General features: G+C 54.6%; 3 non-coding genes across 3 annotated transcripts in view; all 3 read left to right on the top strand.

The window, feature by feature from the left end:
* The first annotated feature begins 3,464 nt into the window (after positions 1 to 3,464).
* On the top strand, positions 3,465 to 5,357 carry LOC126305322 (small subunit ribosomal RNA). The gene has a single exon (XR_007553388.1). It is a non-coding gene; the product is annotated as a small subunit ribosomal RNA (ribosomal RNA).
* A 361-nt stretch (positions 5,358 to 5,718) lies between these two features.
* Positions 5,719 to 5,873, top strand: LOC126305472 (5.8S ribosomal RNA). Its single transcript, XR_007553521.1, has one exon. It is a non-coding gene; the product is annotated as a 5.8S ribosomal RNA (ribosomal RNA).
* Positions 5,874 to 6,061: 188 nt separating this feature from the next.
* LOC126305395 (large subunit ribosomal RNA) overlaps positions 6,062 to 7,500 on the top strand; it is a 4,222-nt gene continuing 2,783 nt past the window's right edge. Inside the window, exon 1 of the ribosomal RNA XR_007553455.1 lies at positions 6,062 to 7,500. This exon is cut by the window's right edge and continues 2,783 nt beyond it. This is a non-coding gene — a ribosomal RNA (large subunit ribosomal RNA).

The following is a 7,500-nucleotide window of genomic DNA, read 5'->3' as shown; positions in this document are numbered from 1 at the left end:
CTGACGGTGACTCAGGCATCCGCGTACTGCCACCACTATCCACCCCCCCCCCTCTCTCTGCCCCCTTCCCACACAATACCAAATGTAACCAACTTTATCGCTTAACCTAACTGTGGCTGTACCACATTATCGCTTAACCTAACTGTGGCTGTACCACATTATCGCTTAACCTAACTGTGGCTGTACCACATTATCGCTTAACCTAACTGTGGCTGTACCACATTATCGCTTAACCTAACTGTGGCTGTACCACATTATCGCTTAACCTAACTGTGGCTGTACCACATTATCGCTTAACCTAACTGTGGCTGTACCACATTATCGCTTAACCTAACTGTGGCTGTACCACATTATCGCTTAACCTAACTGTGGCTGTACCACATTATCGCTTAACCTAACTGTGGCTGTACCACATTATCGCTTAACCTAACTGTGGCTGTACCACATTATCGCTTAACCTAACTGTGGCTGTACCACATTATCGCTTAACCTAACTGTGGCTGTACCACATTATCGCTTAACCTAACTGTGGCTGTACCACATTATCGCTTAACCTAACTCTGGTTGTACCACATTATCCCTTAACCTAACTCAAGTTGTCCCTTAACCTAACTCAAGTTGTCCCTTAACCTAACTCAAGTTGTCCCTTAACCTAACTCAAGTTGTCCCTTAACCTAACTCAAGTTGACCCTTAACCTAACTCAAGTTGTCCCTTAACCTAACTCAAGTTGTCCCTTAACCTAACTCAAGTTGTCCCTTAACCTAACTCAAGTTGTCCCTTAACCTAACTCAAGTTGTCCCTTAACCTAACTCAAGTTGTCCCTTAACCTAACTCAAGTTGTCCCTTAACCTAACTCAAGTTGTCCCTTAACCTAACTCAAGTTGTCCCTTAACCTAACTCAAGTTGTCCCTTAACCTAACTCAAGTTGTCCCTTAACCTAACTCAATTTGTCCCTTAACCTAACTCAATTTGTCCCTTAACCTAACTCAATTTGTCCCTTAACCTAACTCAATTTGTCCCTTAACCTAACTCAATTTGTCCCTTAACCTAACTCAATTTGTCCCTTAACCTAACTCAATTTGTCCCTTAACCTAACCCACGTTGTCCCTTAACCTAACTCAATTTGTCCCTTAACCTAACTCAATTTGTCCCTTAACCTAACTCAATTTGTCCCTTAACCTAACTCAATTTGTCCCTTAACCTAACCCACGTTGTCCCTTAACCTAACTCAATTTGTCCCTTAACCTAACCCACGTTGTCCCTTAACCTAACCCACGTTGTCCCTTAACCTAACCCACGTTGTCCCTTAACCTAACCCACGTTGTCCCTTAACCTAACCCACGTTGTCCCTTAACCTAACCCACGTTGTCCCTTAACCTAACCCACGTTGTCCCTTAACCTAACCCACGTTGTCCCTTAACCTAACCCACGTTGTCCCTTAACCTAACCCACGTTGTCCCTTAACCTAACCCACGTTGTCCCTTAACCTAACCCACGTTGTCCCTTAACCTAACCCACGTTGTCCCTTAACCTAACCCACGTTGTCCCTTAACCTAACCCACGTTGTCCCTTAACCTAACCCACGTTGTCCCTTAACCTAACCCACGTTGTCCCTTAACCTAACCCACGTTGTCCCTTTGCCTAACATAGTTCACTGCTCGGAATCTCTGGTGTCGTTGTTATCCTCATGTAGATGTCTTGCGAGTGTTGCTTACTTTCCACATATTCCCGCTATCCACTGTCAATTGTACTGCAATAGGACTATATCGCCGCCAACCCCCCCCCTCTGTCCCCCTCTTTGTGTCTCTGTCCTCTCAAGCTGGTCGGTCTGGCGTTTGAGTGTTAAATGAGCCTCGCAGCTGTTCAGTTGCATTCAGATGTCGACGCCCTCAGTGTACGTCGTGGTATGGTCTGTGTCCATTGTCCGCTGATGTCGTACGCGTAACCCACACGCTGTACCGATCATCGGTCGTTACGTACAGAGTGAAGTAGTGTGATACGTGTGACCGTACGCTGGCTGTGCCCAACGGTGTCGAATCTCAATTTCCATATGTTGTGCTCGATGCTACTTGTCTCGTCTCCCAATAACAGCTAGGTTGCACTGTGGTACGCCGTAGAGGCGTGTGGGAGGAACGTACGAACGCATTGTATGTCACCCTGGGTCGCTGGGGGTGGTGGTGCGGTGAGTCAGGTCAGGTCAGGTCAGGTCAGGTCAGGTCAGCGTGAGCCGTCTGATGTAGTGACGCGTGTATTCCGACTTTGTCGTATTGCCTCACACAAAGTGCTACCCTGGTGGACCGCGTTCCATATCTGGGACATGCCGCAGATGCCGGTTGACAGTGGATCGCGGAAGGGACATCGCATACGTGCGCGGGCCACCTTCCACGTGTTCTCTTCTGCACATGTCGCAGTGTGTATGTGGTCTGATGTAGCGTGTCGTGACACATGACATCCTGGCATGCAAGAATTGTTGAATTCGCAAATGTAGGTGGACATCTACGTTTACTGCCCAAGATACGCAAATGAACTGGAAATCCGTTGTTGAGCGGTTGTTCACGCTGGAGGTGAATCTGTGATGGCGACGATCGGTACAGCTATTAACCGGTTGTTTCAGCGGTACCCGCCACATCCACACACGTGACTAGGTCCATGTGGGTATGAAGCGATACGCGGCGGTGGCTTGGTGGGACTGTTCCCGGCCGGTGAAGGGGGGCCGCCCGGCGTGTTGGCCGCGCGCTGCGTGGGCGCACGCGCAACAGGCGGCTGGTGGGGGGCGCCGAGTGGCAGGAGCGCCAGCCGACGGGCCCGGCAGGCGGTGCAGCTACGCTGCGGCGCACCCTGCACGCGGCGCCTGGCGGCCAAAGTTGGTTCAGCCGAGCCCGGTGCGAAGCGCGGTGGACATCTGCAGTGTGCTGGTCTGATTGAGGACTGTGTGCGTTGAGGATGCGCCGCCGCCTGGCACTCGGCGCCGCGACGCCGTCTGCTGCTCGGTCGCCCCAGCGGTTCTCGCAGGTGGTTTGTATCGCAGTTGTGCGGACGTGTTGGCGCGTGCGCTGTGCTGGGAGAGTTCGCTTCTGCACCCAAGTGGGGCTTTGCCCTTGTGTGGCGCTGGCGTTGGAGCTGCCGGTCACCATAGGTGGCGCGTGTTGTCTCCCGCCGGCAATGCCACGACAGCACGCTCCCGGGCCTCTGTCGGCAGCGGCAAGCTCAGTTGGGAGCAAGGGTGTTCGCACTAAAACCGTCTACTCGCCTAACTCCGGGCGATTGCGCCTCTCTCGAAACCGACCAAGTACCTAGGACGGCGCTGCGCGCCGCCGGGACCTGAGAGGGTTTCGAGGTGTATCGTGCAGGGGAGCTCGGCCTCCTCCTGTTTGCAGAATAATTGAGCGGACGCTTGCGTGTTCGCGCGGGCCCCCGGGACACACTCCCGGGCGGCCGGCTGCTCAGCTCTAGTTGACGCAGCTCCCTGGTTGATCCTGCCAGTAGTCATATGCTTGTCTCAAAGATTAAGCCATGCATGTCTCAGTACAAGCCGCATTAAGGTGAAACCGCGAATGGCTCATTAAATCAGTTATGGTTCCTTAGATCGTACCCACGTTACTTGGATAACTGTGGTAATTCTAGAGCTAATACATGCAAACAGAGTCCCGACCAGAGATGGAAGGGACGCTTTTATTAGATCAAAACCAATCGGATTGGCTTGTCTGGTCCGTTTGCCTTGGTGACTCTGAATAACTTTGGGCTGATCGCACGGTCCTCGTACCGGCGACGCATCTTTCAAATGTCTGCCTTATCAACTGTCGATGGTAGGTTCTGCGCCTACCATGGTTGTAACGGGTAACGGGGAATCAGGGTTCGATTCCGGAGAGGGAGCCTGAGAAACGGCTACCACATCCAAGGAAGGCAGCAGGCGCGCAAATTACCCACTCCCGGCACGGGGAGGTAGTGACGAAAAATAACGATACGGGACTCATCCGAGGCCCCGTAATCGGAATGAGTACACTTTAAATCCTTTAACGAGTATCTATTGGAGGGCAAGTCTGGTGCCAGCAGCCGCGGTAATTCCAGCTCCAATAGCGTATATTAAAGTTGTTGCGGTTAAAAAGCTCGTAGTTGGATTTGTGTCCCACGCTGTTGGTTCACCGCCCGTCGGTGTTTAACTGGCATGTATCGTGGGACGTCCTGCCGGTGGGGCGAGCCGAAGGGGTGCTTTCGCGTCCCGAGGCGGACCCCGTTTAAATCCTACCAGGGTGCTCTTTGTTGAGTGTCTCGGTGGGCCGGCACGTTTACTTTGAACAAATTAGAGTGCTTAAAGCAGGCAAGCCCGCCTGAATACTGTGTGCATGGAATAATGGAATAGGACCTCGGTTCTATTTTGTTGGTTTTCGGAACCCGAGGTAATGATTAATAGGGACAGGCGGGGGCATTCGTATTGCGACGTTAGAGGTGAAATTCTTGGATCGTCGCAAGACGAACAGAAGCGAAAGCATTTGCCAAGTATGTTTTCATTAATCAAGAACGAAAGTTAGAGGTTCGAAGGCGATCAGATACCGCCCTAGTTCTAACCATAAACGATGCCAGCCAGCGATCCGCCGCAGTTCCTCCGATGACTCGGCGGGCAGCCTCCGGGAAACCAAAGCTTTTGGGTTCCGGGGGAAGTATGGTTGCAAAGCTGAAACTTAAAGGAATTGACGGAAGGGCACCACCAGGAGTGGAGCCTGCGGCTTAATTTGACTCAACACGGGAAACCTCACCAGGCCCGGACACCGGAAGGATTGACAGATTGATAGCTCTTTCTTGATTCGGTGGGTGGTGGTGCATGGCCGTTCTTAGTTGGTGGAGCGATTTGTCTGGTTAATTCCGATAACGAACGAGACTCTAGCCTGCTAACTAGTCGCGTGACATCCTTCGTGCTGTCAGCGATTACTTTTCTTCTTAGAGGGACAGGCGGCTTCTAGCCGCACGAGATTGAGCAATAACAGGTCTGTGATGCCCTTAGATGTTCTGGGCCGCACGCGCGCTACACTGAAGGAATCAGCGTGTCTTCCTAGGCCGAAAGGTCGGGGTAACCCGCTGAACCTCCTTCGTGCTAGGGATTGGGGCTTGCAATTGTTCCCCATGAACGAGGAATTCCCAGTAAGCGCGAGTCATAAGCTCGCGTTGATTACGTCCCTGCCCTTTGTACACACCGCCCGTCGCTACTACCGATTGAATGATTTAGTGAGGTCTTCGGACTGGTACGCGGCATCGACTCTGTCGTTGCCGATGCTACCGGAAAGATGACCAAACTTGATCATTTAGAGGAAGTAAAAGTCGTAACAAGGTTTCCGTAGGTGAACCTGCGGAAGGATCATTACCGACTAGACTGCATGTCTTTCGATGTGCGTGTCGTGTCGCGCAACACGCTACCTGTACGGCAGTGGCCGTGCGCCGCGTGCGGAACCACGCGTGCCTCTCAAAACTAGCGGAAGTGTTGTTGTTGTGTGGTACGAGCGCTGAAGCTCTGGAGCGGCTGGCCTGCGGTACCTGGCGCCTGGCGCCGGTTTTGAATGACGTTCGCCCGAGTGCCTGTCCGCTCCGGTGTGGAGCCGTACGACGCCCATCGGCTGTGAGGCCGTTGGACACAAAAAAATAGTGGAACAGGGGCCGTCAGACGCCTCAGTCCCGCAAATGCTACTGTCTTGAAAGAGACAGTGGGAGACTGAAAAGGAAAAGATCACCCAGGACGGTGGATCACTCGGCTCGTGGGTCGATGAAGAACGCAGCAAATTGCGCGTCGACATGTGAACTGCAGGACACATGAACATCGACGTTTCGAACGCACATTGCGGTCCATGGATTCCGTTCCCGGGCCACGTCTGGCTGAGGGTCGGCTACGTATACTGAAGCGCGCGGCGTTTGTCCCGCTTCGGAGACGTGGGAGTGTCGTGGTCGCCTGTGTGGCCGGCCGCGTCTCCTTAAACGTGCGATGCGCGCCCGTCGCCTGGCGGTTCGCATACCGGTACTTTCTCGGTAGCGTGCACAGCCGGCTGGCGGTGTGGCGTGCGACACCTCGTACAACGACCTCAGAGCAGGCGAGACTACCCGCTGAATTTAAGCATATTACTAAGCGGAGGAAAAGAAACTAACAAGGATTCCCCCAGTAGCGGCGAGCGAACAGGGAAGAGTCCAGCACCGAACCCCGCAGGCTGCCGCCTGTCGTGGCATGTGGTGTTTGGGAGGGTCCACTACCCCGACGCCTCGCGCCGAGCCCAAGTCCAACTTGAATGAGGCCACGGCCCGTAGAGGGTGCCAGGCCCGTAGCGGCCGGTGCGAGCGTCGGCGGGACCTCTCCTTCGAGTCGGGTTGCTTGAGAGTGCAGCTCCAAGTGGGTGGTAAACTCCATCTGAGACTAAATATGACCACGAGACCGATAGCGAACAAGTACCGTGAGGGAAAGTTGAAAAGAACTTTGAAGAGAGAGTTCAAAAGTACGTGAAACCGTTCTGGGGTAAACGTGAGAAGTCCGAAAGGTCGAACGGGTGAGATTCACGCCCATCCGGCCACTGGCCCCCGCCCTCGGCAGATGGGGCCGGCCGCCCGCGCGGAGCAATCCGCGGCGGGGTCGCGTCCGGTTGCCTTTCCACTCGCCGCGGGGTGGGGCCGTTCCGGTGTGCGGTGGGCCGCACTTCTCCCCTAGTAGGACGTCGCGACCCGCTGGGTGCCGGCCTACGGCCCGGGTGCGCAGCCTGTCCTTCCGCGGGCCTCGGTTCGCGTCTGTTGGGCAGAGCCCCGGTGTCCTGGCTGGCTGCTCGGCGGTATATCTGGAGGAGTCGATTCGCCCCTTTGGGCGCTCGGGCTCCCGGCAAGCGCGCGCGGTTCTTCCCGGATGACGGACCTACCTGGCCCGGCCCCGGACCCGCGCCGCTGTTGGCTCGGGATGCTCTCGGGCGGAATAATCGCTCCCGTCAGCGGCGCTTCAGCTTTGGACAATTTCACGACCCGTCTTGAAACACGGACCAAGGAGTCTAACATGTGCGCGAGTCATTGGGCTGTACGAAACCTAAAGGCGTAATGAAAGTGAAGGTCTCGCCTTGCGCGGGCCGAGGGAGGATGGGGCTTCCCCGCCCTTCACGGGGCGGCGGCCTCCGCACTCCCGGGGCGTCTCGTCCTCATTGCGAGGTGAGGCGCACCTAGAGCGTACACGTTGGGACCCGAAAGATGGTGAACTATGCCTGGCCAGGACGAAGTCAGGGGAAACCCTGATGGAGGTCCGTAGCGATTCTGACGTGCAAATCGATCGTCGGAGCTGGGTATAGGGGCGAAAGACTAATCGAACCATCTAGTAGCTGGTTCCCTCCGAAGTTTCCCTCAGGATAGCTGGTGCTCGTACGAGTCTCATCCGGTAAAGCGAATGATTAGAGGCCTTGGGGCCGAAACGACCTCAACCTATTCTCAAACTTTAAATGGGTGAGATCTCCGGCTTGCTTGATATGCTGAAGCCGCGAGCAAACGACTCG

The sequence above is a fragment of the Schistocerca gregaria genome, unplaced genomic scaffold (genome assembly GCF_023897955.1).
Source record: "Schistocerca gregaria isolate iqSchGreg1 unplaced genomic scaffold, iqSchGreg1.2 ptg000310l, whole genome shotgun sequence".
Taxonomy (NCBI): Eukaryota; Metazoa; Arthropoda; class Insecta; order Orthoptera; family Acrididae; genus Schistocerca; species Schistocerca gregaria.
Note: the sequence above shows the minus strand (reverse complement) of the source record. Positions and strands in the feature narration are given on the sequence as shown.